The sequence below is a fragment of the Mustela lutreola genome, chromosome 17, assembly GCF_030435805.1.
Source record: "Mustela lutreola isolate mMusLut2 chromosome 17, mMusLut2.pri, whole genome shotgun sequence".
NCBI classification, from domain to species: Eukaryota; Metazoa; Chordata; class Mammalia; order Carnivora; family Mustelidae; genus Mustela; species Mustela lutreola.
Window position 1 is genome coordinate 6,621,933 of NC_081306.1, and position 27,736 is coordinate 6,649,668.

Consider the following 27,736-nt stretch of genomic DNA (forward strand, 5'->3'; position numbering starts at 1 on the left):
GGAATGGGTACCCCTAGCCACTGCATTGTTGAAGGGTCAACTGTATATCTGTGTACCACCCCCAAACACAAGACATAAACTGTATCTGAAACTCCAGAAGTTACCCTCGTATCTCTTTCTAGTTGGTCTCCTTACCCCCACTGGTCATTTTCTGATTTCAGGATCTGTGGTAGATTAGATTTGCCTGTTCTTGAACATTGTATAAATGGAATCATGCAGCATGTATTCTTTTGTCTTCTTTCACTTTGCGTGTTCTTTGAGGTTTATCCCTGTTGTGTGCACGTATCAAAGATAAAAGGTGCCAGATCTTAGTGCAACTGATGAGGACAGATTTTAATCTAATAACTACTACAATCAGGTAAAGAGTCCTGCATGCATGAAACTCAACCTGGATTTGTCCAGCAGGCTTTTAAAGGAGAGAATGAGGGAGTAAGGCTGGGACTGAATAAAGTCAGGGAAGGAAAAGATGACCAAAAGTGGGAAAGGTCTTTGTCTCTGTGAAACCACCTGGATTTGCTCACTGGGAGGCAGGGGCCTGATTTTTCAGTGTTGGCTGAAGAAACAGTAGCTACCTTGAGTTTTCTCAGGCAGGCAGTAAGGGGGACTGGTGCCATCCTCGGTGAGGGGCCTTGAGCTGTTAGAAACTGTGTTAGTGTTTGGTGAAGTCTGTGTGTGATAATTCAAGGTTGAGGCCTAGCTGAGAAGAGGGCACAGTGGACATTGGCTAGAGTTTGGTCAAGGAGAAAGTCTTTGTCAGTGTAAAGATAGTTTGCTCCTTCATATGTAGTGCATGTTCATCTGTTCATTTGATGATTAGACATTTCATTGTATCCAAGTTTTTGGTCATTGTGAATAGGCTACAATAAACATTCTTACAGAAGTCTTAAATTTCTCCTGAACTTGCTTAGTGGGATTGCTTAGTCACAGGGTGGGGATATATCGAAGTGCTAGCCTAGTTTCCGAAGTGGTTGATCAGTTTACACTTCCCACCAGCAATATAGTGACACTCCAGTTGCTCAGCATCCTCGTTAACATTCTGTGTTGTCAGTGAGGGTGAAATAGCATCTCATTATGCTTTCACATTGCATTTCCCTGGTGACAAATGATCTGAGTTAGGCACCTTTTCGTGTGTGTAGTGGGCATTCCTACATCTTTTGGGGACCGTCTGTTCACCTCTTTTGTCCATTGTTGATGTTAATGTTGTTTTTGGTTTTGACTTGTTGGAATTCATTGTGTATTCTGGATAGGAATTCTTTGTCAGACAGATGCATGATAAACATACATGGAAAGGAGAATGAAAATTTAAAATATTTTACAGGAGCATCTAAAACATAAACTGGTTGGGGTAACTGGGTGGCTCAGTGGATGAATCATCTGACTTTTGATTTCAGGTCTTGAACTCAGGGTTGTGAGTTCAATTCCTGCACTGGGCTCCATGCTGGGTGTGGTGCCTAATTACAAAAACAACAACAACAAAGCGCTGGCTGTGAATAAATCTCATGGAAGATATGAAACAGCCTTACACAGAAAACTATAAAACATTGTTGAGAGGAATTCAAGAAGAGCAAAATAATTGGGAGATATACTTTGTTCATGCCTCGGAAGATTTGTCATTGAGATCGCTGTTTCCCATGACTTGATTCATGCAAGCAATGCAAACCCAGTCAAAACTAGCTATCTTTTAAACATTTTATTTTTATTATTTTTAAAAGATTTTATTTGAGAGATAGAGAAAGGGATACGGACCAAGAGCAGAAGCAGAAGGTGAGGGAGAAGCAGGCCCTCCTCCCCCTGTCCTGCCTCCCCCAGGAGGAAGCCTCAGGTAAAGCTTGATCTGAGACCTCAGGATCATGACCAAGCTGAAGCCAGATGCTTTTCTGACTTAGCCACCAAAGCCATCTTTTTTTTTTTTTTTTCCCTAGAAGAAATGAACAAGTAGGTTCTAAAATTTATATGGAAATGCAAAGGGTGTAGGATGGCCAAAAAAGTCTTTAAAAGAACACATTTGAAGAACTTTCACTGCTTATTCCCTCCTACTTTTAAGACCTATAGTAAAGCCACAGTAATCAAAGTCTTTGGGGGTAGAGATAGATCAGTGAAACAGAATAGAATCCAAAAATAGAGCAATCACAACAAGTATTGTCAGTTGACTTTTGCCCAGAATGTCATGTCAAATCCATTTAGTGGGGGAAAGGGAAGACTTTTTGGTGAATAATTCTGGGTAAACTGGGTATTCAAGCGGAAACAAAATGGACCTTGACCCCGAACTCATTCTGTACACAGGCATTAATTTGGGATGGATCATAAACCTAAATATAAAACTTTGCACCAGGGGCACCTGGTTTGCTCAGTCCCTGAAGGGTCTGACTCCTGGTTTTGCTCAGACCATGGTCTCAGCATTATGAGATTGAGCCCCGTGTCAAGCCCCATGTGGACCCCATCTGGAGTCAAGCACTGTGTCAGGCTCGACACTCGGCGGGGAGTCTGCTTGAAATTTTTTCCCTCTGCCCTTCCTCCTGCACGCCCTCTCCCAAATAAATAAATAAATGTAAAAAAAAAGAAAAGAAAAAGCTAGAACCATAAAACTTCCCTATGAAAACGAGGGAAAATAACTTGACAACCTTGGGGTATGCAGATATTTTGTATAGAGAACCAAAAAAAAGTGCTAATTAGAAAGAAAAATGGATACACGAAGAAAATGAATGGGCAACCTTGCAAGAAAATATTCAGAATACATGTTCTTAAATGTTTTATTTTTTCCCTAAGTACTTCAGCATTATTCAGATCCATGGCATACTTTTACATGGGTTTTGGTGCATTTGTGAATGGGATCAATTCCTTCATTTCTCTTTCTTCTGTCTCATTGTTAGTGTATAGAAATGCAGCTGATTTCTGTGCATTGAGTTTTATATTCTACCATGTTGCTGAATTCTTGTGTGAGTTCTAGCAATTTGGGGCTGGTGTCTTTTGGGTTTCCCCCATAAAGCATCATGTCATCTGCAAAGAGTGAGTTTAACTTCTTTGCCCATTCAGATGCCTTTTATTTCTTTTTGTCTGATTGCTGAGACTGGGACTTCTAGTTGAACAACTACGGTGAGAGTGGGCATCCCTGTCATGTTCTGGACCTTAGGGGAAAAGCTCTGTTTTTCCAAACTGAGAAAGATATTCATTGTGGGCTTTTCATAGATGGCTTTTATGTTATTGAGGTATGTTCCCTCTATACCTACACTGTGGAGAGTTTTAATCCAGAAAGGATGCTGCATATTGTCCAGTGCTTTTTCTGCATCAAGTGAGAGGATCATATGGCTCTTGTCCTTTCTTTTATTAATGTGATGTGTTTGTTGATTTGATTTGTGAATGTTGAACCACCCATACATCCCAAGAATAAATCCCACTTGGTTGTGGTGAGTAGTCCTTTTAACATTACATCCATGGGTCTTTGTCTGATTTGGGGATCAAGGTCATGCTGGCCTTACAGAACAGGCATGAAAGTTTTCCTTCCACTTCCATTTTTTGAAATAGCCTCAGAAGAATAGGTGTTAGTTTTTCTTTAAATGTTTGGTAGAATTCCCCTGGGAAGGCTTCTGGCCCTGGACTTGTGTGTTGGAAGATTTTTTGATCACTGCTTCAGTTTCCTTGCTGGTTATGGGTCTGTTCAGATTTTCTCTTTCTTCCCGATTCAATTTTGGTAGTTTTTAAGTTTCCAGGAATGCATCTGTTTTTTCTGGATAACCGATTTGTTGTCATGTAGTTGCTTATAATATGTTCTTAAAATTGTTCGTATTTCCTTGGTGTTGGTCGTGACCTCTCCTCTTTCATTCATGCTATTATTCTGGGTCCTTTCCCCTTTCTTTTGGATAAGTCTGGCTAGGGGGTTTTCAATCTTATTAATAATTTCAAAACCAGCTCCTAGTTTCATTGATCTGTTCTGCTGTTCGTCTCATTTCTATTTCATTGATTTCCACTCTAATCTTTGCAATTTCTCTTCTCCTGCTTGGTTTAGACTTTATTCACTCCTCCTTTCCCAGCACCTTTAGGTGTTAGGTTAGCTGTATATTTGAGACTTTTCTTATTTTTTGATAAAGTTTTGCATTGCTATGTACTTTCCTCTTAGGACCACCTTTGCTATATCCCAAAGGTTTTTAACACCTGTGTTTTCATTTTCATTCATTTCCATGAATTTTTAAGATTCTTCTTTAAATTCATAGCTGACCCATTCATTGTTCTGTAGGATGCTCTGTAGTCTCCAAGTCTTTGAGTTTCTTCCAAATGTCGTCTTGTGCTCAAGTTCCAGTTTCAAAGCATTGTGGTCTGAAAATATGCAGGGAATAATCTCTCTGCCTGCCTCTCTGCCTACTTGTGATCTCTCTCTGTGTCAAATAAATACAATCCTTAAAAAAAAGAGGAGGAGGATGAAGTTTAACTCACTTTTTAAAAGTGATCAAGGAGCAAGAAGTCACTGAATGAACACCTACAGGAAACATAACTGTGGGTTCAGAAATATATCAATTAAAGCAACTGTAATATCAGTTGAAACCTGATTTATGACTCAGTATGTGATCTATTCTGGAGAATGTTCCATGTGCACTGGAGAAGAATGTGTATTCTGTGGCTTAGGATAGAATATTCTGTAAGTATATATATCCCTTAAGTCCCTCTGATCCAGTGTGTCATTCAGAGCCCTTGTTTCCTCATTGACCCTCTGCTTCGATGATCTGTCCATTATCTGAGTGGGGTGTTGAAGTCCCCTATGATTATTGTATTATTATCAAAGTGTTTCTTTAATTTGGTTATTAATTGGCTTATATAATTGGCTACTCCCAAGGTAGGAGCATAAATATTTGTAATTCTTATAACTTCTTGTTGGGTATAGACCCTTTAAACATCCTTCTTTATCCCTTGCTACAGTCTTTGGTTTAAAATCTAATTTCTCTGATATGCGGGTTGCTACCTCAGCTTTCTTTTGAGGTTCATTAGCATGACAAATAGATCTCTACCTTCTCATTTTCAATCTGGAGGTGTCTTTAGGTCTAAAATGAGTCTCTTGTGGATAGCATATCCAGTCTGATACCCTGTGTCTCTTTTTAAAAAAGATATTTTTATTTATTTATTTTTATTTATCAGAGAGAGATAGCAAGTGCACAAGCAGGCAGAGTGGCAGGCAGAGGCAGAGAGAGAAGCAGGCTTCCTGTCAAGCAAGAAACCTGATGGGGGACTTGATTCTAGGATCATGACCCGAGCTGAAGGCAGTGGCTTAACTGACTGAGCCACCCAGGTGTCCCACCCTGTGTCTTTTGATTGGATCATTTACCCCATTTACATCCAGAGTAACTATTGAGAGATATGAATTGAGTGCCATTGTATTACCTCTAAAGTCTGCGTTTCTGTAGAATGTCTGTTTCTTCCCAGTCTCTCTTACTTTTGGGCTCTCTCCTCGTTTCAAAGATCCCCTCTAATATTTATTTTACAGGGCTGGCTTTCAGTTTCTCTTTGTCCAGAAAGCCCTTTATCTCTCTTTCCATTCTGAGTGACAGCCTTGCCGGATAAAGTATTCTTTGCTGTATGTTTTTCTCATTTAGTACCCCAAAGATCTATGCCAGCCCTTTCTGGCTTCCCAGGTCTGTGGATAGGTCTGCTGCCAGCGTAATGTTGCCACGCCTGTAGGTTAGGAACCTTTTGTCTTGAGATGCTTTCAGGATTTTCTCTTTGTTTCTGAAAATGTGCAGGCTTCACTCCTATCTGTTGCGGTATTGATCTATTTTTATTGATTTTGAAAGGGGTCCTCTCTAGGTCTTGAACTTGTATGCCTGCATTCTTCCCCAGATGAGGGAAGTTTCCAGCTATGATTTGTTTAAATATATTCTGTGTGTGTATCTCTCTCTCTATCTCCTCAGGGACCACATTTCTAATATTGTTTCACATTTGGTTTTGCTGATTTCTTGAAGCCTCCCGTCATGGTCCATTAGTTGCTTTTCTATTCCTCAGCTTCCTTCCTTTCCATCCACTTGTCTTCTGTGTCATTTCCTTTCTCGTCTGTCTCATGTACTGCAGCTGTTAGATCATCCAATTTAGACTGAATCTCGGTTAAAGCATTTTTAATTTCAGCCTGATTACATGTTATTTCTGCACTAAGAGATTTTCTAGTGTCTTTTATCCTTCTTTCAAGCCCAGCTAATAACCTTATAATCATTATTCCAAATTCCATCTTTGACATTTTATTTACATCCCTATGGATTAGATCTGTGGCAGAGAGTATTTTCTGTTTTTTTTTTTTTGTGTGTGTGTGTGTGAATTCCTCCTCCTATTCATTTTGCCCAGAGAAGAATGAATGAATAAGAGAGCAAAATAAAAAATATCAACCATGACCCAAGCAAAATACACACTAGTGAAATTCAAAGAGGTCAGAAACCAAAAACCAAAGGAAAAAAAAATGTGGGGATGGGGGTGCAAAAAGAGAATATAATCTCCCAGGTGGTCAAACCTCCAGGAGGTACTGGGTTGTTAAAAGACACCAAATCCGGGAGGCCTGGGTGGCTCAGTCAGTTAAGCCTGCCTTTGGCTCAGGCCATGATCCCGGCGTCCTGGGATCGAGTTCCCCATTGGGCTCCTTGCTCTGCAGGGAGCCTGCTTCTCTCTCCACTTGTGCATGCATGCACTCTCTCTCTCTCTCTCTGGAAAAAAAAAAAGACAAAAAACCCCACAAATACAAAAACAAACAAAAAAACCCCCACCAAATCCCAAAAGTGTAAAATCACCAAAGTTACATATATACAAACATAACACTGAATACAGTGAAAGGAAGCAAAAAATGAAGAATATATCTAAAAAATGTAAATACAGAAAATGAAAATTTAGAAAGACTTAAAAGGGGGGGGCACCTGGATGGCTCAGTGGGTTAAGCCGCTGCCTTCGGCTCAGGTCATGATCTCAGGGTCCTGGGATCGAGCCCCACATTGGGCTCTCTGCTCAGCAGGGGGCCTGCTTCTCCCTTCTCTCTGCCTGCCTCTCTGTCTACTTGTGATCTCTCTCTCTGTCAAATAAAAAAAAAAAAGACTTAAAAAAGAAGAGTTGATAAAATAATAAACTAATTGGAATGGAAAAAAGAAAAAAAAGGAAAGGAAAAATTTTAGACTGAAAGATAAATCATGAAAAAACCTTTGAATTCTATTTACTGTTTTCCCTTAGTATTGGAATTTTGCACTCCTTTGTGCTCCTAAACTTGGTGTTCACTTGTTCTTCCAGGTGTTTTCTGGGGAAGGGGCCTGCTGTGCTGATTCTCAGTCATCTCTGCCTGGGGGGGAGTTGTACCGCCCCTTGCCAGGGGGCCGTGCTCAGTGTAAACTGCTCTGTGCCACTCTTGTTCCCTGAAGCCTTTGTGGGCCACTTTAGAGGATGAAAATAAGAATTCCTGTGCCGATTTCCAGCCCCAGAGTGAAAGATCTCGGTCCACTCTTTCAGAACTGTCAGGAATAAGCAACCTTCACTTTTGTGCATGCCAGACTCTGCAGTCTCCTGTGGCTCGTGCCTGCCCCAATCCTCCTGGGAGAAGGCAGAAGGTCACTGCTCTTTCTGTCCTATGCAGGGCCCCCACACAACAGCTGCTGCCCAACCTAGCCACAGTTTGCAGATTATGGCAAACCTTATCGAGACCCCCCTCCTCTGCTCCCCGACCCTATCCAATTTCCCCACTCCAATGTCTGGGAACTCTACTGGCTTAGACACCCCATGCTTCTGTGACCCCAGGGGTCCTGAGACCACACTGTCCCTCCTTGGATTCTGCCCCACCTCATCGCCTGGGCAAGGACAGCTCTCACTGGAGCAGATTTCTAAAGGTTCTGATTTTATGCTTTAGGGATACCTCACTTTCCTGTGGCCGGCTTACACAGGCTCCCTCTCTGCACAGAGGATCTTCCCACATATCCCTGCCGATTCATTTCTCGGCACCTCCTACATTGCAAAAAGTGGTCACTTTTCTATCTGTAGAATTCCAACAATTCTTTCCTTATGTCTCAGGTTGAATTCATAGGTGTTCAGAATGATTTGATAGTTATCTAGCTAAATTCAAGGGACCAGATGAAACGAGGTCCCTACCGGTGCACCATCTTGCCTTCCCCCTCTCAGTTTATTACATTTTAAAAAAAGACTTATTTAGAGAGTGAATGGGGATTGGGGGAAGGGCCAGAGGGAGAGAGAATCCTGAAGCAGACTCTGATAAGCAGTGTCCGACATGGGGCTCGATTCCAGGATCCTGAGATCAAAGGAAGGGATGGCAGACTGAGCCACCCAGGTGCCCCTCCATTTGGTTTAAATGTTAAAGACATTTATTAATTCACAAGATATCCAATGAGGGCAGAGCAGGCTCCAGGCCCACAATGACTTGGCATGCTTCTAGGGATCCAGTCTCCTTCCGCTATTTCTCCTTATCCTGAGGCTGGGTCCACTCACAGCTGCCAGAAGACCTTCAGTGTTAATCTGGGCTTCAGTTCCCTGAAACTAAAACTTTGGTTTCTTGTACAGTAGACTGGGGAGAGTTTAGGCTACCACAGTATTTTGCAGGTTGTGTAGACCAGAGTTTAGGCTACTGCAGCATTTTCTAGGTTGTAGCTGTTGTGTTTATTGGTTCCTGGTTTTCCCACTATGAACTGCTTAAGGGATGTGGAAGGACTGGTACCTAATACAGAGCCGGGGGAAAGGCTTACTCATTCATGAGTTTTAGGAAAAATTATTAGCAAACAATCCTGGATCTCCTTTTCTATGGACACAGAACTTGTGGTTGAGCAGAGTTGTCTGGCTCTTGCCAGTGAGGGAATAAATGGTGGCAGGTCTTCCAGGAAAGGTATGAGGTGAGATTCTGTGCTCTGCAGAGTCCTGGGAAAGGAGTTAGGCAAATGAGCAAAGAGAGAAAAATGGCTGCTGGGGTAGGGAAGGGGGTGGATGAGGGGCCGTGTATGCGAGCACCAAGATGGATGGTGAGTCTGCTGAGATTTGTAATGGAGCACAAAATGTGCCTCTGTTGACCGTTGGAGGTAGCTGATGGTCCTCCTTGACCTGGTTCCTGAGAAGTGGGCCAGAACCTACTGACCTCACCTCTCCTGCCTCCTTTCCTCCCTTTCAAGTCTGTAGTAAGCCTTGGATACTGGCAGGATCCTTCCATCTAGCATTTTGTAAGACTGCTAAGGAGAGGGAGAGGAAGACAACCGAAATTCACAGGCACAAGTGACCCCCTCCCGCTCAGTGTCCCCTCATCATCCCAGAGGCCCAAGGTTTTAGGGATTATTTCTTCACAAGAGAGAGTTCCAGTGTTCACTCTCTCCAGTGGCATATGAAAGTGCTCATTTCCCAACATCCTCACCAACACAGTGTATTAGGAGCCTTTTCAGTGTTGTTAATCTGATATGTGAAAAATGATATCTTTATTTTATATTCCTCTAATTTGGGGGGTAAAGTTCAAAATCATTTTATATGTTTGAGTCATTTATGTTTTATTGTGAACTGTCTGTTATGTAAGGGAGTATTTTCTTGACCTTAGTAAAATGATGGTAACACTATTAAGCTCTGCAGCCTCTAGCAAGCAGTGAAAGGACTTGAGATGGGAGGGTGACTCAATCTCACCCAGATTGAGAAATTAGCCAGATGACCCCAAGTGCTTGGGCATGTAGGGAATCCTGGCCCTAAAGATGGAGCCTGTGGGTAGATTCTGTAGGAAATGCAAAGGAAGTTTAAAGTGGTGGTCCCTGACAGTAAGGACATGCACCTTACTTTGAGCTGAGGGTGAACCAGGCTTTAGGAAGATGGGGCCAGGCCTAAGAGGCCTGAACCCTCCCTCCTGGGCTCCTGAGACAGCTTTCCTAACCAGAGGCAGGGACCCACCTTGGAGCCCCAGGACCTGGGTGCCCCAGGCAGCATGTCAGCAGCCTGCCTTCCTTCTTCCTCTGCTGGGCTGGCATCTCCACACTGCAGGCCAAATAGAATGTGGTGAGCATCTTTTAAGTTTTTGTTTCAATATCCAGTCTGTTGTGAATGATATTCTATAACACACAATAAAAATGATTTCCTAGAAACATAAAATGCAAGATAACCTGTAAACTGCAAGCTCAATTTATTAGGAGAATCAATAGACCAAGAACTCCTGTATCACATTGCAGTACATTTCTAAATGCTACTCAAATTTTGTTCTTGATAGTTATGCTGTAAGCAATAGGACTTAGAACACAGATTTTTTTCTTTCCCCCTCTTTTATTTCCCATCTCCTTTACCCCAGCTCCCCACCCCAGAGCTGAACAAGTCCATTTATTCAGCAACATTTGCTTGTGCCTTCCCCTTCAGCAGAGAATCTGTGAGGCCATTTTATAACCATAGAGGCTTTTACCCACACAGGATAGAGATGAAGGAAACAGGGTAAGAGATAATGGCCTATATTTACTTATTTGCTTCAACATTTATTAGCCCCGTTTCATGATTTGAAAATATTATTTCATCATTATCTTGCCTTTTGAGTTTTATCTGAGTCCTAAGTAGTTTGTACTTGGCCATGAAAAAGCATATTTCAAAGAGGAACATTACGATCTGATGTTCTGATATAAAATACTTTCTTTCCTATGTACCAATCATGGGACACTTTAAAGATTTTGTTTATTTATTCAGAGGGAGAGCATGAGTGGAAGGGGCAGAGGAAGACGGAAAAACAGGCTCCCAGCTGAGCAGGGAGCCTGATGTGGGGCTTGATCTCACGACTCTTGAGTCCTTGACCTGAGCCAAAGGCAGACGCTTAACTGACTGAGGAATCCAGGTGCTCCACAGGGCATTTTATTTGTAAATCATTAATTCTACCATTAAATCATTAAATAGATTCTACTTACTTTAGTTGCAGCAGCTTTAAATTAAAAAAAAAAAAAAAAAAAAGAATGTGAAAGTCCCTATTTCTCCCATGAGTCCACAGATAAATCGCTGACCCTGAAGAAGAGCAGCAGAATCCTCATTTGCTCTTCTCCTGGGGCGGCTCTGCAGGGATGCTTTCCGACCTCACTGAGGGATAGCTTGTCTCTGTGTCTCTCTCAGAATATTTTCCTTAAGTCCGTTCTGTCAGGTAGCTGATAAAGGCATTTCTACTAAAGACAGAATGTCATTGTAAAGTTCTAAATTTAGGGCTGGGATGGAGACCACCTTCTGGAGATTAAAGATAAATGAACATTTGACATCTTCCTTCCCGAATTGTTTCATTTGTGAAGGTGCCCCTCTGGTTCAAAATGTTAAAAATATATTCGGAGGGAATGCAGTGACTGCCTGTGTCATGCCCCTGTCCCCAGCCTGTTGCCGCTGTCAGCCATGTACTTGATGTCACCGGGGCCCCGGTGAAGGATGGGTCCCTGGCTTCTCATCCTTTGCTGTTACAAACAGGGCTTTTGATAAAAACCCTTGTAGACGTGTCCTCTGCACCTGTGAAAGACCCTGCCAGTGGGATTGTGAGCCCCAGAGCCCCTGTGTCTGCCGTATTGACGATCACAAAGATTTTATTGTCATTGTGACAGTGTCTACAGTACAGTTTGGAGATGTGCAAGGCTGGGTGATAGTGATATGACACAAAGGCCTTTCATAGCTATTCCCTGATTTGATCTCTCACCCGCTCTTTTAACAAGTAAGAACAGGTATAACCACGCTCACTCACAGGAAAGGAGACGGGTCCAGTTTGTGGCAGAACAAGGACCAAATGGACTGAAGCTCCCACAAGAAAAAGCTAGGTGCTTTTCCACAGTGGGCCAGGTCAGTTTTATGACCTGCAAGGATTACTCTCTGGGTTGGTGGCCAGGGCTTTCGCCTAGGCCATTTCCTGGTGGGAGTGGATGGCAAGGAGACTAATTTCCTGGGCCATACCTTCAATTTCACCAGAGATGTGCTGAAGAAAGAACTTTACATGGCAATGACATGGACTTTGCTGATGTCAACTGGACAGAGCAAGACATCAGCAGACTCTCCAGATGAGATCCTAACACTGGAGGCAGAAAGTGATATACTAGAACTTGTCCCAGTCTTCATCCCAGGGACCAAACAGGGACTTCATCCCAGGGACACAAATACAGTCTGGAAACTGAAGAGCACCAGGGACAGAACAGCACTGAATGAGGGGGTTGGATGACATCAGCTTGGCATGATGCTATTGCAGAATGCCCATCAGGAGAAACTGGCAGAAGTCAATGAGAGACCTTGCGGGCAACTAATTGAGTATCAAAAACAGGTGGAAGACCTGCAAAATCAAGACTCTGCTGGGAACGTGAAAGATGATTTCTTTCAAGGGAAACTGAACTCAGAAGATTGAAGCAACAACTTGCAGAGATGCAGCAGCTGAAGGACAGTTTAAACAATGTTGCTTCTTATCGCAGAGCAAAACACCAAAAGTTGCTTTTGGAGCTCCAAGATGTAAGACATCAGCTGGAAAAATCTATTCTGTGGAACAATGAAGATTCTCTGGAGAACAACATTGCTGTGAGGGCTTTACAAATAGGGAAAGGAGATTTACTAGCAAAATTGTGTGGGGCCGAAAAGAAGCTGTTGGAAGAGACAAACAAGTCTGAGTGAAGTCTCAAAGAATGGTCACTGGTAGAGCATGCGCATTTCATTCAACTCGGTCAAGAGAAAGACCTGGAAATACCACACCTCCAAAAGAGGAACAGATGGATGCCGACCATCAAGAAATGAAGAAACTGCTGTCCTCTGCTTTGGAGGAGCAGAAGCAATTGACACAATGTGTCAGAGAGCAAGACGTGTACATTGAAGAGCTTAGAGAAAGGCCAGAGTTTCAGGAGGAATTCGGTAAATCGACTGGAACCTTAAGAAGCAATGACATTTTACAGCCATCCACGGAGGACAAAGATATGTGTCCCCCATTCGGGACAGATAAAAATCCCCATGTGAATGCAGACCTGGAGTGGCTAAGACAACAGAGTCTCACTGTCCCTGGGGTTGACCCTAAAATCCTGGTTGAGATTGTTGAACTCGAGTGTGAGGTATTTCAACTCAAGGAGTTAAAATATGATCTTGGGGTGCCTGGGTGGCTTCATCTTCCTACTGACAGGAGATGAATGTTAAACATGCTCAGCTCCCCTCAGTAAAAGACGAGCAGATTCAGAATTTGCAAGACGTGATAGAACAGATGAAAGCCTGGTTGGCTGACAAAAATCCTCCCGTGAACAAAGACCTGGAGCACCTGAAACAACAGAGTCACACTGTCCCTGTGGTTGACCTAAAATCCTAGGCGAGACTGTAGAACTAGAGTGTGAGGTCTTTCAACTCAATGAGTTAAAAGATGACCTTGAGGGGGAAATAAAAGAGCAACAGATCATTGACAACCAGCAGCAGGGGAAGAGAGCACTGCTTCAGCCCTTACAGGAGCAGAAGCAGAAAGTGGGCCATGTTCAACACCAGCAGGAGTAGAGGAGTACTGAGGAGTGCTCAGCTCCTTTCAGCAAAAGACAAGCAGATTCAGAATTTGTAAGGTACGACAGAACAGATGAAATCCATTGCCTGACAAAAGCTACACATTCCAAAAGAACACTGTGATGATGTTGAAGTGACAAGTCGGCCTCTTACTAGAGAGAATGGAAGTGAAAAACCATGATTTATTATTAAAAAGAGGAAGAAGTTTAGAGCACCTGGGTGGCTCAGTTGATTAAGCCTCTGCCTTCAGCTCAGGTCATAATCTCAGGGTTCTGGGATTGAGCCCCACATCAGGCTCTCTGCTCAGTGGGGAGCCTGCTTCCTCCTCTCTCTGCCTGCCTCTCTGCCTACTTGTGATCTCTCTCTGTGTCAAATAAATACAATCCTTAAAAAAAAGAGGAGGAGAATGAAGTTTAACTCACTTTTTAAAAGTGATCAAGGAGCAAGAAGTCACTGAATGCACACCTACAGGAAACATAACTGTGGGTTCAGAAATATATCAATTAAAGCAACTGTAAGTATAACTAGCTTTATGGGAAAGAGAAGTAGTGGAAGGAGCTTAAATCCCAAGACACTGTGGGCACTGGAGTCTGCTCTACCTCTCAATGAGTATCTTGTGAGTTAATAAATGTCTTTACCATTTAAACCAAATGGAGGGGCACCTGGTAGGCTCATCATCGGAGAGGCCAACACTTAGTTTCTGCCCAGGTCATGATCTCGGGGTCCTGGGATGGAGCTCTGCATCAGGCTCCTTCTTAGTGAGGGGGCTGTTCCAGGATTCTCTCTCCTTCTGCCCCTCTCCCCTACTCCCTCTCAAATAAATAAATCTTTTTAAAAAAATAAATGGGGTGCCTGGGTGGCTCAGTGGTTTAGGCCTCTGCCTTCAGCTCAGGTCATGATCTCAGGGTCCTGGGATAGAGCCCCGCATCGGGTTCTCTGCTCAGCGGGGAGCCTGCTTCCCCTTCTCTCTCTGCCTGCCTTCTGCCTGCTTGTGATCTCTGTCTATCAAATAAATAAATAAAAATCTTAAAAAAAAAATTAAACCAAATGGAGTTGGTCTTCTGTTACTTACATCCTGAAGGAACCTAAGTGATATTCTAAGCATATTAACTCATTTCCATTTCCTTGATGAGTAAGCTCAAAGCAGGAGGGTGTGTGTGTGTATGTGTGTGTGATGTCACCCAGCCCAGTTCTGAGCTCACAGAAGCAGACAGATATCATATCTTCTCTTGATATCCACTGACAAAGCTTACTGCTGCCTTGACTGCAGTCGGCGCTATTGCTGTACAAACATGTCCCCCCACCTCGTCCATGTTTCCATATCCGCAGACTCCTGTAAAAAAGCACATACCGTTGGTGACTCAAGGCAGCAACTCAACACAGAAACACACCAAGGGACAAAATTACCTACAAGCCCAGATTGTCCAAGGAAAACTGACCCACAGAGTTTTAAAAGAGTAAACAGGATCCGTTGTCTAAAACAGGGCTTTTCAAACAAAGAATTGCTACCCATCATGTTAGAAGATCACTGTGACAGAGCAGGTGAACCAATCAAAACCCTCAAAGCTTTAGAACTGTAATTCCAGACTCCTGATATGTCAATAATAAATCTGAGTAGCATGTTCAAAAAAAAAAAAATCAATGTGGTTAATAAACTAAAAGGAGTTAGACCCAGAAACATCTTAAGTGTTACCCAGAGCACATGACCTCATTTCCCTTTGCTTGATGAGTAAGCTGAAAGGGGCAGGGTGTGTGTGCATGTGCCTGTGTATGCACATGTGTGTGCAGGTTGTGTGCGCGTGTGTGTGTGAGATATCACCACACTAGGTCTGAGTTCCCAGAAGCAGAGAGCCTGGAGCCTTTATAAAGCCCTAATTTGGAATGCAATAATGAGTTTCAGGAGAAACTAAAAAAGAGGAACCTGAACATGCTTTCCTGGAGAGAAATTACTAAAGTCATCATAAAGGAATATAAAAAGGAAGAATTTTCTCCCCCTCGCTCCAGTAACAGAACAAAAGAAGGGAAGAATTGCTACTGTGCCAGGGCAAGTGGCATCGTCACCATTGGCTCCACCATCCTATGAGAAGGCACCATTTAGTGAAAAGGGTGAAAAATCATGCCATCAGCCATTCAAAAAGGCCTCACTGAAGCAAAGTGAGCAGGAGACTTAGATGCCTTACATTTAAATTTCCCAGTTATTGTTAGAGATCATGTCACTCCAGGACATGATCCCAACAACCCTCATGGTATCTATGAGGCATTTCCCTTCAAGTTATTCAAGGAATTAAAACAGGCAGTACAAAACTATGGAGTTAGTTCCCCATATACAACGGGAATCATTCAAGGCATCTGAGAAGAAAATCAACCTATTCCGATTGATGGGTTATTACTAGCAAAACCTGTCTTATCCTCAAGTGAGTTTTTACAGTTTAACATGGTGGCAAGATCATGCAGAAACAGCAGCTGCCTATAACACAGCTAATAATGTTCCTGTTTCCATGGAGCAGCTCATGGGTGTTGGGCCATGGGCCTGGGTGCAAGATCAAGTACTAATGAGTGATCAAGCTATCGAGCAGCTCTGGCGTTGTTTGAGAGCCTGGGAGAGAACAGAATCCCAAGGAGAGAAGTGTTCTTCTTTTCAAAAGGTGGTACAGGGTCCTAAAGAACCCTATACTGATTTTATTGTGGGGTTACAAGAAGCTATTAAAAGATAAATTAATCTCAAAGCTGCTGATACAATTCTTCAGCTACTGGCATATGAAAATGCCAAGGCTGATTGTAAAAAACTGATTGAACCCTTTAAAGGCAAGGAAACATTAACAGACCATATTAAGCTATGCCAAGGAGTGGGAATAGAGACCTCTAAAGCTGATTTGTTAGCTCTAGCAATGGCTGCTCTGACCACAGGAAAAATTTTTTTTTTTAAGATTTTATTTATTTATTTGACAGAGAGAAATCACAAGTAGTCGGAGAGGCAGGCAGAGAGAGAGAGAGAGGGAAGCAGGCTCCCCGCTGAGCAGAGAGCCCAACGCGGGACTCGATCCCAGGACCCCGAGATCATGACCTGAACCGAAGGCAGCGGCTTAACCCACTGAGCCACCCAGGCGCCCCCACAGGAAAATTTAAAGGACAATATTTCAACTGTGGGCAGACACAGCATTCTAAAGCTCAACATAGGCAAGAAGGAAAATTCTCCCTGTGAAATGCAAGACATGAGCCACCAGGTCTCTGTCCTAAATGTAAAGAAGGAATTCACTGGGCCAATCAATGTTATTCCAAATTCCACAATGATGAATCCCCCCTTCAGGGAAACTTACTTTGGGGCAAGCCTTCAGCTCCACAAAACAAGGGGGGCCAATTCTCCCTTAGCACCCAGCTTTCAGACAAAGGTACCATTTTAAATTTATGTAGTGCCGGATTAGATATCCCCATTCCCAAAGATCATCTCTTAATGCCTGCCTAGCTTCCCACTAAAATCCCAAATAATTTTTGGCCTTTTACTGAAGGGAACCACTGGGTTACTTTTGGGACGATCTGGCCTCACCTCAAAGGGAGTATTAGTCCACACCGGCATTATGGATTCAGACTACACCAGTGAAATTACAGTGACAATAACTACTGAGCTCCATACTGTTTCCAAAAAGGGGACTGCACTGCCCAGTTGCTACTTTTACCCTATTTCCAGGATCAATTTAAAAACATGGAAAGACAAAGAGGCGACCCATGGAATGGGAAAATATATTCACAAATGACACTACAAAGGACTGATCTCCAAGATCTATAAAGAACTCCTCAAACTCAACACTCAAAAAAACAGATAATCACATCAAAAAATGGGCAGAAGACATGAACAGACACTTCTACAAAGAAGACATGCAAATGGCTAACAGACACATGAAAAAATGTTCATCATCATTAGCCATCAGGGAGATTCAGATCAAAACTACATTGAGATACCACCTTACACCAATTAGAATGGCCCAAATTAATAAGACAGTAAACAAGCATTGGAGAGGATGTGGAGAAAGGGGAACTCTCTTATATGGTTGGGGGGAATGCAAATTGGTACAGCCACTTTGGAAAACAGTGTGGAGATTCCTTAAGAAATTAAAAACAGAGCTATCCTATGGCCCTGCAATTGCACTACTGGGTATTTGCCCCAAAGATACAGAGGTAGGAAAAAGAAGGGCCATCTCTACCCCAGTGTTCACAGCAGCAATGACCACAGTTGCCAAACTGTGGAAAGATCCAAGATACCCTTCAAAAGACAAATGGATAAAGAAGATATGGTACATATATACAATGGAGTATTATGCCTCCATCAGAAAGGATGAATGAATACCCAACTTTTGTATCAACATGGATGGGACTGGAGGAGATTATGCTGAGTGAAATACGTTAAGCAGAGAGTCCATCATATGGCTTCACTTACTTGTGGAGCATAAGGAATAACAGGGAGGACATTGGGTGAAGGATAGAAGTGAGTTGTGGGAAATCAGAGGGGGAGATGAACCATGCGAGACTGTGGACTCTGAGAAACAAATTGAGGGACTGGGAGGGAGGAGGGGGTAGGGGGTTGGGAGAGCCTGGTGGTGGGTATTAAGGAGGGCACATATTGCATGGAGCACTGGGTGTGGTCCATAAACAATCTTGGGACACTGAAAAAAAAAATTAAAAAAAAAATAATAAAAACATGGAAAGAAACTCTACTGGGTTTGGGAGCACTGGAAAAACCGGGGCATATTTCGTTGAGAAAATTTATATAAACTGATCTGCCATGTTAAAATACAAGGAAAAGAATTTTCGGGTCTCACTGATACTGGAGCTGATGTCTCAGTCATAAGCTCGTTACATTGGCTTATTATCTATGATTATCCAGAATCATAAAATGGGCTTTTGTTCCAAATAATACTGTTAAAACACTCACTACCTATATAGACTGTATTGGGAGCATTATTCAGTTGGGAAGAACAGGAACTTGTCAAATACAGGGATATGATACAAAGGTTATTGTTCTGCCTTTACATAAAATACAAATTGAAACAGCATTCCAGAATAATTTAAATTGGCAAATTGCTCTCAGTGCTTTTACTGGAAGCTCATCCTCTCATGACCCCTCTTTACCTATTCATTTCTAAAGCACACTGCTTTTGTGCTTCCTAAAATTACCTCTAAAAATCCAGGAACAGATGATCCTACTCACTGTTCTGATGGCTCTGTCAAAGGCAAACCCTGTTATTATGGTCCTACCTCAAAAATCCTATCTACTACTGGTCTCAGCACAGAAGTCACAATTAATGGCAGTTACTATGTGATTTCAAGATGTTTCTCCTGCATTTAATTTGTTACCTGATTCTTTATATACAGTGTATGTTTTACAGCATATGCAAACTGCTGCTATTTCTACATCTGATGTACTATGCCGGCCCTCATCACGGTAGCCATAAGTCTTCCTGGATGTTATGCACAAATAGATAACTTTACTTATTGGGCGTATATACCTAATCCTCCCCTGCTCCGTCCAGCAGAGTGGGGAGAAGATACAACAGCAATTTATTTGAATGCCTCAAAATGGGTACCTGGAATATTGGATCCCAGATTGCCATCATTGCCCCAAGAGGAGGGCACAAACATTAATCTTACCATGGGATATCAAAATAGACCAATATTTATCAGTTCTCACTCCAGTTCGCTAATCCCTGATGATCAAAGATGGTTGGTGGCTTCTCCTGTTAATAATAGTTTGACCTCAGGTGCTGGGTGGCTCAGTGGGTTGAGCCTCTGCTTTTGGCTCAGGTCATGATCTCAGGATACTGGGATCGAGCCCCATGTTGGGCGTTCTGCTTAGTAGGGAGCTTTCTTCCCCCTCTCTCTCTGCCTGCCTCTGCCTACTTGTGATCTCTCTCTGTCAAATAAATAAATAAAATTCTTAAAAAAATAATAGTCTGACTGCAGTTCAGTTACATTTACTTTCTAATAAAACGTTCCACGCCAATGAATATCAGGGTGCTAGCTATAGCACAGCAGTACCCCCTAGCCCCAAAAACAAACTGACACAGATGTGATCCCATAAGGGAATTCGCCCCTTGTGGGAGGATTGTCAAGCTTCTCACCCAAGTGTCCTTATTGATTCCTATGGAATTGTGTGTCACTGGTCCCCTAAGGGGATGGCAGTCACAACTTGCACTGGGAGACACTGCTCTTCTCATTGGAACTTAAAAAGGCAGTTTCTAATTACCTTGCCTTACCACAAACCTCTACTTGGGGAAATGCACCTCTGGCCTGTCATGGGCAAGGACTTTCGGGGCCATCCCCTTTTGTTGATGGTCATAAAAGACAAAAAAATTTATGGAAAGTCACCACCACTTTAAATCGCGTAGCTAAGAGTCTGGAATAGCTCTTACATTTATCAGTCCAATCATCATGCATTCACCTTTCCCTGATGAGAGAAGAATGGGTAAGGGCACATATGAGAGATCCCTATGTTTTTGTTATTCGAGAAATGACTTTTGATCAGAACGCTAGAGAAATAAAGTGTCCCAAATGTAAAATGGTCAACTGCACGAATGAGAACGTTTACACAGACAATTCTATTATTCTCATAGCTAGAAGAATAGGCATTTGGTTGGCAATGAAACACCACCATGTTTGGGAAAGCACTCCAGATATGCAAATACTTTGAACAGTTTTTTGTTTTTGCTTTTAAAGATTTTATTAATTTGACAGAGACACAGCGAGAGAGGGAACACAAGCATGGGGAGTGGGAGAGGGAGAAGCAAGCTTCCTGCCAAGCAGGGAGCCTAAGGCAGGGCTTGATCCCAGGACCGTGGGATCATGACATGAGCCAAAGGCAGATGCCCAATGACTGAACCACCCAGGTGCCCCAACTTTTAACAGTTTTGAAGGACAGGGTCCACAGAACAAAAAGATTTCTTGGGCTGCTTATAGCACCTATTTTAGGAATAAATAGCCATTACTGCTATGGCTACGACTGCTGGAATGGCCTTGCATTAGACTGTACAAACCGCTCAATTTGTGCAAAAAATGGCATGAGAATGCTAGCAAAGCTTGGAATCAATAAACAGTCATAGATCAAAGATTAAATGAAAGAGTCTGTAACTTAGAATCAGCTGTGATATATATACATATAGATGACCTTTAAAATATAAAGCTTAGGCTCCCCTTTTGTGATTGGAAAGTTCCTTCCTTCAGTGTTACTCCCTACGCCTGTAATGAATCAGAAATATTGTGAAACAAGGCTCACCCTCATATTACTAGTCATTATAGAGATCATTTAACTTTGGGATATTAAACAGCTTCAAGATAACTATTCAAGGCTTCAAAGTATAGGGATAGAGGGAACATTTCTGAACTTCATCAAATCTATCTATGAAAGACCCACAGCAAGTATCATCCTCAATGGGAAAAAGCTTGCGTCCTTCCCGTTGAGATCAGGAACACGACAAAGATGCCCACTCTCACCACTCTTGTTCAACATAGTATTAGAAGTCCTAGCAACAGCAATCAGACAACAAAGAGAAATAAAAGGTATCCAAATTGGTAATGAAGAAGTCAAACTCTCTCTCTTTGCAGATGACATGATTCTTTATATGGAAAACCCAAAAGACTCCACCCCCAAACTACTAGAACTCATACAGCAATTCAGCAACGTGGCAGGATACCAAGTCAATGTACAGAAATCAGTGGCTTTCTTATACACTAACAATGAAAATACAGAAAGGGAAATTAGAGAATCAATTCCATTTACTATAGCACCAAGAACCATAAGATACCTGGGAATAAACCTAACCAAAGAGGTAAAGGATCTGTATTCGAGGAACTACAGAACACTCATGAAAGAAACTGAAGAAGACACAAAAAGATGGAAGACCATTCCATGCTCTTGGATCAGAAGAATAAACATTGTTAAAATGTCTACATTGCCTAGAGCAATCTATACTTTTAATGCTATTCTGATCAAAATTCCACTGGTATTCTTCAAAGAGCTGGAGCAAATAATCCTAAAATTTGTATGGAATCAGAAGAGACCCTGAATCACTAAGGAAATGTTGAAAAACAAAAATAAAACTGGGGGCATCACGTTACCTGATTTCAAGCTTTACTACAAAGCTGTGATCACCAAGACAGCATGGTACTGGCATGAAAACAGACACATAGACCAGTGGAACAGAGTAGAGAGCCCAGATATGGACCCTCAACTCTATGGTCAATTAATCTTCGACAAAACAGGAAAAAATATACAGTGGAAAAAAGACAGTCTCTTCAATAAATGGTGCTGGGAAAACTGGGCAGCTATATGTAGAAGAATGAAACTCGACCATTCTCTTACACCGTACACAAAGATAAACTCAAAATAGATAAAAGACCTCAAAGTGAGACAGGAATCCATCAGAATCCTAGAGGAGAACATAGGCAGTAATCTCTTTGATATCAGCCACAGCAACTTCTTTCAAGATATGTCTCCAAAGGCAAAGGAAACAAAAGCGATGATGAACTTTTGGGACTTCATCAAAATCAAAAGCTTCTGCACAGCAAAGGAAACAGTCAACAAAACAAAGAGGCAACCCACGGAATGGGAGAAGATGTTTGCAAATGACAGTACAGACAAAAGGTTGATATCCAGGATCTATAATGAACTCCTCAAACTCAACACACACAAAACAGACAGTCATATCCAAAAATGGGCAGAAGATATGGACAGACACTTCTCCAATAAAGACATACAAATGGCTATCAGACACATGAAAAAATGTTCATCATCACTAGCCATCAGGGAGATTCAAATTAAAACTACATTGAGATATCACCTTACACCAGTTAGAATGGCCAAAATTAGCAAGACAGGAAACAACATGTGTTGGTGGGGATGTGGAGAAAGGGGAACCCTCTTACACTGTTGGTGGGAATGCAAGTTGCTGCAGCCTCTTTGGAGAACAGTGTGGAGATTCCTCAAGAAATTAAAAATAGAGCTTCCCTATGACCCTGCCATTGCACGCCTGGGTATTTACCCCAAAGATACAAATGGAGTGAAAAGAAGGGCCATCTGTACCCCAATGTTTATAGCAGCAATGGCCACGGTCACCAAACTGTGGAAAGAACCAAGATGTCCTTCAACGGATGAATGGATAAGGAAGATGTGGTCCATATACACTATGGAGTATGGCTCCATCAGAAAGGACAAATACCCAACTTTTGTAGCAACATGGACGGGACTGGAAGAGATTATGCTGAGTGAAATCAGTCAAGCAGAGAGAGTCAATTATCATATGGTTTCACTTATTTGTGGAGCATAACAAAAAGCATGGAGGACATGGGGAGTTAGAGAGAAGGGGGTTGGGGTAAATTGGAAGGGGAGGTGAATCATGAGAGACTATGGACTCTGAAAAACAATCTGAGGGGTTTGAAGTGGAGGGTGGGTGGGAGGTCGGGGTACCAGGTGGTGGGTATTATAGAGGGCACGGATTGCATGGAGCACTGGGTGTGGTGAAAAAATAATGATACTGTTATGCTGAAAATAAATAAATTTTAAAAAAAATAACTATTCAAGGCATCCTCGCTCATCATCACAGTCAGTTCCAGGAGTGAGTTTTGCATGAAAGGATTAATGATATTCTGTATGATCTAAACCCTTTTGCTTGGATCAAACCTAAGATGCTTTGCATCCTAGGTGGAATGATTATTCTTTTTACTGCTATTATCTTTTAATGCTTAGTCCTCACATGGACATGTAAATCCTTCCAACAACTAATGGATCAAGAAGTTGCAAGCAGAAACGACTCCTACTTCTACATAAACAAAAAGGGGGAATGTAATATAACTGTCCCTGAGAATAATAAAGTGCTTAAAATAGAAGTGATGAGAAACTGTACTGGTCACGCAAGCATGCTTAATGATGACCGTGAGAAAAACACGTCCTAGCAGCAGGCCTCTGGTGAAAGGATGATACAGGTCCTTGAAACTGAGCAGCTGGGGGTGCTCTACCCACTCAGGGTAGGACATGGCCTGCTTCCCTTTTTTGTTGCCTCGCCTGCCCCAGAGAAAGCCTCCTGTTAGAATAGTCCCTGTAAGTGCACTTGCTCAACTACAAATTCCCTGCTGCTTGGTCAGGGACCCCCTACTCTTCTGTTTACCTGTAAGACTTGTGATCAACGTATGACTCATACTCCTTCTTGCTTACCTACAAGACCTATGACTAATATATAACCTTCTTCTTCTCATTTGTTCGTTGTTCTAGCTCATAAACACGGAACTAGGGACTAGGGAGTTCTTCAAGCCGACAGTCCTTTCAACTGTTGTGGACCTGCTGCCCCCCTCTTACAGCTGACTTGTTTGTGCCTCATTCTTCTCCTGTGCGCTGGTGGGAAATGGCAGCAAAGAAAGACACACAGAGCAAGGGCACTGAAAGAGAGATGGACACCGAGATGCTCAGATCCCCACACGGGGAAACAGGGACCCAGAGACAGAAAGAACAGAGCTGAGGCCTGAGAAGGCAGTGGGGGAGGGAGGGTTTGGGGGGGCAAAAGAGTCTCCCAGTCTCCCTAGGAGATCCACATTCTTCTCAGTTTGGTGTTCTTTCTACTCAACTACTTCCCTGATAGAGAATGACATAAGAAAAAATGTCCCTCTGGAAGAAACCTGTGCCAAAATTCTTGAGGGCCAGATAAGCAGCACTTGTTTGAGATTTCTTGCATTAGCAATTCTAAGAATAACCGTTGCGGCACTAACAATAATGCATATTTGATTTCCCCCACGCTCGCCCTCACAGAGTATAATGTTTCTATACAGTTAGTTTTTTTGTGATTCCTTTGTTTCAAATACTTTCTTGCTGTCCCTGTTAAGAGTTTATCTTTGAATTATCATAGCGGCAATGATGAGCGAAATGTCAACCTAGAGAGGCCAAATGAGTTGCTCCCATCACTCAGCAATGCCATGGCTGTAGCCCGTTACCCTAGTGGTTCTCCACCAGACAGGGCACTTCACCTGACAGGGGCCCTTTGGAAATGTGGGAAGCGCCTGGGGCTGTCATAGTGACCAAGGGAGCACCACTCACAGCTGGAGGAGCCAACTGCACAAGCCATCTGCAACGTTCACAATTTCTGCGGGCCCAGATGCCTCTAGTGACCCACTGAGAAATACCACATAAGGCCCAATGAAGCCACAGAGAGATGTTCTGGGGAAACCGAGGCTCGGCTCAAGGGTTATTTCCATCCAGAGAAGATATTCAATTAATAAAAAAAAAAAAAACTTATTTTACATATATAACAGACAAGTAACATATATGAATTTATTCTTATTCTAAAGAGAGTCGACAAAAACTGTCACATTTATCTTCTCTATATCAAATTTGAATCCCAGCCTTACTCCATCAGCCAGGCAGGAATACTCGATTCCGGCCATTATCACTCTCACTCTCCAGGACGAGCAAAAGGCCTCAAAGTTAGAGCAGAATACTCTGGGAGCCGTTTTGCTTTCTGAAGGCAGGCAGGTCTACTCTGATGGGTCCTGCTTGGCCATGGGAGCCCCAAAGAATGTGAAGCCCAGTGTCTAAGAATACTTCTTGTGGGTGCACCTTAACAATCCACAGAGATCCTGACACCCCAAAGTTTGGGAGGGAGCTGGTCTCACATCCCAACGTCTCACAGAACCTGCCCACCTTCCTAGACTCAGGATTCCCTAAGGCATCTTTTCCTGCCTTATAACATCTCTGATATTACGAGGCATCTCATTAATGCTGGTATCATCGCATAGCTTTTGGTCAATGACATTCAAGACCTTGGTATCATTTCCTGTGCATGGCCAAATTTGGTTCTTACTCCAGGTGGCATGACTGGACACTCAGAACTCCCTGACCTTTCTGTCAACAAACCACTGAGGACCACCGAGGGAGGACAATGAATGTTAGTTCTTATGTGAAAACATTTTACTGCAACATCCTGATAAGATCAAGAAAATGTCAGCAGCAAAATTTGCAGGATTTTCTTAGGAAAAAAAAAAAGATTGTACTTGAGAGAGAGAGAGCGAAAGCAAAGAGGGAGAGTAAGAGGGTGAAGTTGACTCCCTGCTGAGATGAGAGCCTCATGTGGGGCTCGATCCCAGGACTCTGAGATTATGACCTGAGCCAAAGGCAGATGCTTCAGTGACTGAGCAAGAATTGTCTTTCCTTTTTTTAATGTAATATTTCATTTATTTAATTCACTGAAACAGGTGAGCAAGCAGGGTGAGTTAAAGGCAGAGAGAGAGGGAGAGGTAGGTCCCAGAGGAGCAGGGGAGCCAGATGCAGGGCCCAACCCATCACCCTGGGATCACAACACAAGCCAAGGCAAACACCCAACCCATGGAGCCGCCCAGGCTCCCTGCCCTATAGAATTTTCTTAAAAGAAAACCCCAGGGACACTGCTGGGAGGACTCTTCTGGGAAATGCCACCTCACCACCACTGAACAGCACAGAGGCTGACACTGCGTGGATAAAGCAGACACTGCCCACCACAGACGACTCAGAGTTGAAAACGGATTCAGAGGCATTACACTTTGAATGTGAAAAGGTTTGAGGACTACTCTCAAGAATTTCTTTTGCTTACATCTTCTTTTTCATATGTCCATAAGACTGATATGTGTTGAAATCTAGGTCTCAAAGGGACTGGCAGATTCCTCTCGTGAGTCTGAAATTGAAAGTTGAAGTGACCTTCATAGCTTAATGGGTAGTGTGGTCTTTTCCTTAGTCACCAAGGAGATAAGGTACAAAGACAAGGAGACAGGGACGTAAGGAGAAGGAAACACAGGTGAGGACTTCGGTACCCGATCCGGACACACAATGCCCCGCCGGACCCTCACCCGCTGAGAGCGAGCTGCTAAAGGCTGGAAAATGAGAGGTCACGGAAGGAGGAATTCCAGCCTTTGCCCATGGTCTGCCATTCCCAGGTCTGGGCCCTGAGCCCCTGCCCAAAGTCCCCAGGTATTGCCGAATGAAGAGTGAAAAGATGGAGGCTTGAGCTCCAGCACGGCAAGTGCTTGGCAAGGATCGCAGCAGAGGAAGGACCCGTCTAGCCAGAGGCCTCAGAGACCCTGGCTGGACATCACCTCACGGCTCGTACTTTCCCTCATCACTCATCCATTTGGAACAAGACGGCTCCTCTCTGGGCCTCTCAGAACTAAGTCTGGGTGAGCAGAAGGGGCACAGGAGTTGGAGAGGACCCCCAAAGACCTGCTTACACATCTCAGCTCCCACATGTATGAGTCATGTGCTTGTCAACACCCTGCATCATCTCACTGGTCCTGGCTTCCCTCTCCCTCCCTCCCTTCCGCCTTCCCTCCCTCCCTTTCTCCATTCCTTCCCCGTGTTCTTTGCTCCTTTTCTTTTCTTCTCCTTCCCTCCCTTCCTGCTTTCATTCTTCCTTAAACAAATACCATACACCAAACACTGTCCTAAGCGCTCCACAAAACGATCTCATTTAATCCTCAGAACCACCTGTGAGGCAGACACTATTTTTATCGTCCTCATTTACAGACTGGAAACCTGAGGCAGAGGGTGTAAGCAGCACAGCTGGGTTCACATAGCCAGGAGGAGGCTGAGCAAGGATTCAGACCCAGACAGCCTGGCCCCAGAGTCTGCTGTCACTGCCCTCCTAGACTTTGCTACACAGTCACAATTGTCAGCCAAAACTAAGAACCATCTCTGGGTCTTGTGATGCTTAAATAACAGAAGTTAAGTCCCTGGTAAACAGTACGGCTGTAAGAAATGACAGTCATCACCTTCAATCTCCAGGATGCTGGTCTTTCAATTCACACACAGAATAAAAAATACCTTCTACTTGTATTGTTCTACAGGTTTGGAAAAAGGTTCACCTAAATTACCCTCCTTGGTTCTTAGAACAGTCCTAGGATACACTGTTTTTCTTTTCTTTTCTTTTTTGAAAGATTTTATTTGTCAGACAGAGACACACTGAGAGAGCATAAGCAGGGGGAATGGTAGCAGAGGGAGAAGCAGGCCCCCTGCCGAGCAAGGAACCCTTGGCAGGGCTGGATCCTAGGACACTGGGACCATGACCTGAGCTGAAGCACACTTATTAACCGACTGAGCCACTGAGATGTCCCAGTACACTGTTTTTCTTCTAATAATGTTAGCATAGAGTACTTAGCATGTCCTAGGCTTTTTTTCTGTGTGCCTTATGAATGCATTTAATCCTAAACTCAGTTCTATAGCTCAGTGAGGTATTATTATTATCTCTATATTACTGGCACAGAGAGGTTAAGTAATGTGCCCAGAATCACAGAGCTAGTAAGTAGT

General features: G+C 43.0%; 1 long non-coding RNA gene across 1 annotated transcript in view; it reads right to left on the reverse strand.

Annotated features, from left to right (window-relative positions):
* Positions 1-2,734: 2,734 nt before the first annotated feature.
* The window catches only part of LOC131819946 (uncharacterized), a 55,740-nt gene continuing 30,738 nt past the window's right edge, over positions 2,735-27,736 (reverse strand). The window contains exon 4 of the long non-coding RNA XR_009349414.1: positions 2,735-14,764. This is a non-coding gene — a long non-coding RNA (uncharacterized LOC131819946). The remainder of the gene's footprint in view (positions 14,765-27,736) is intronic.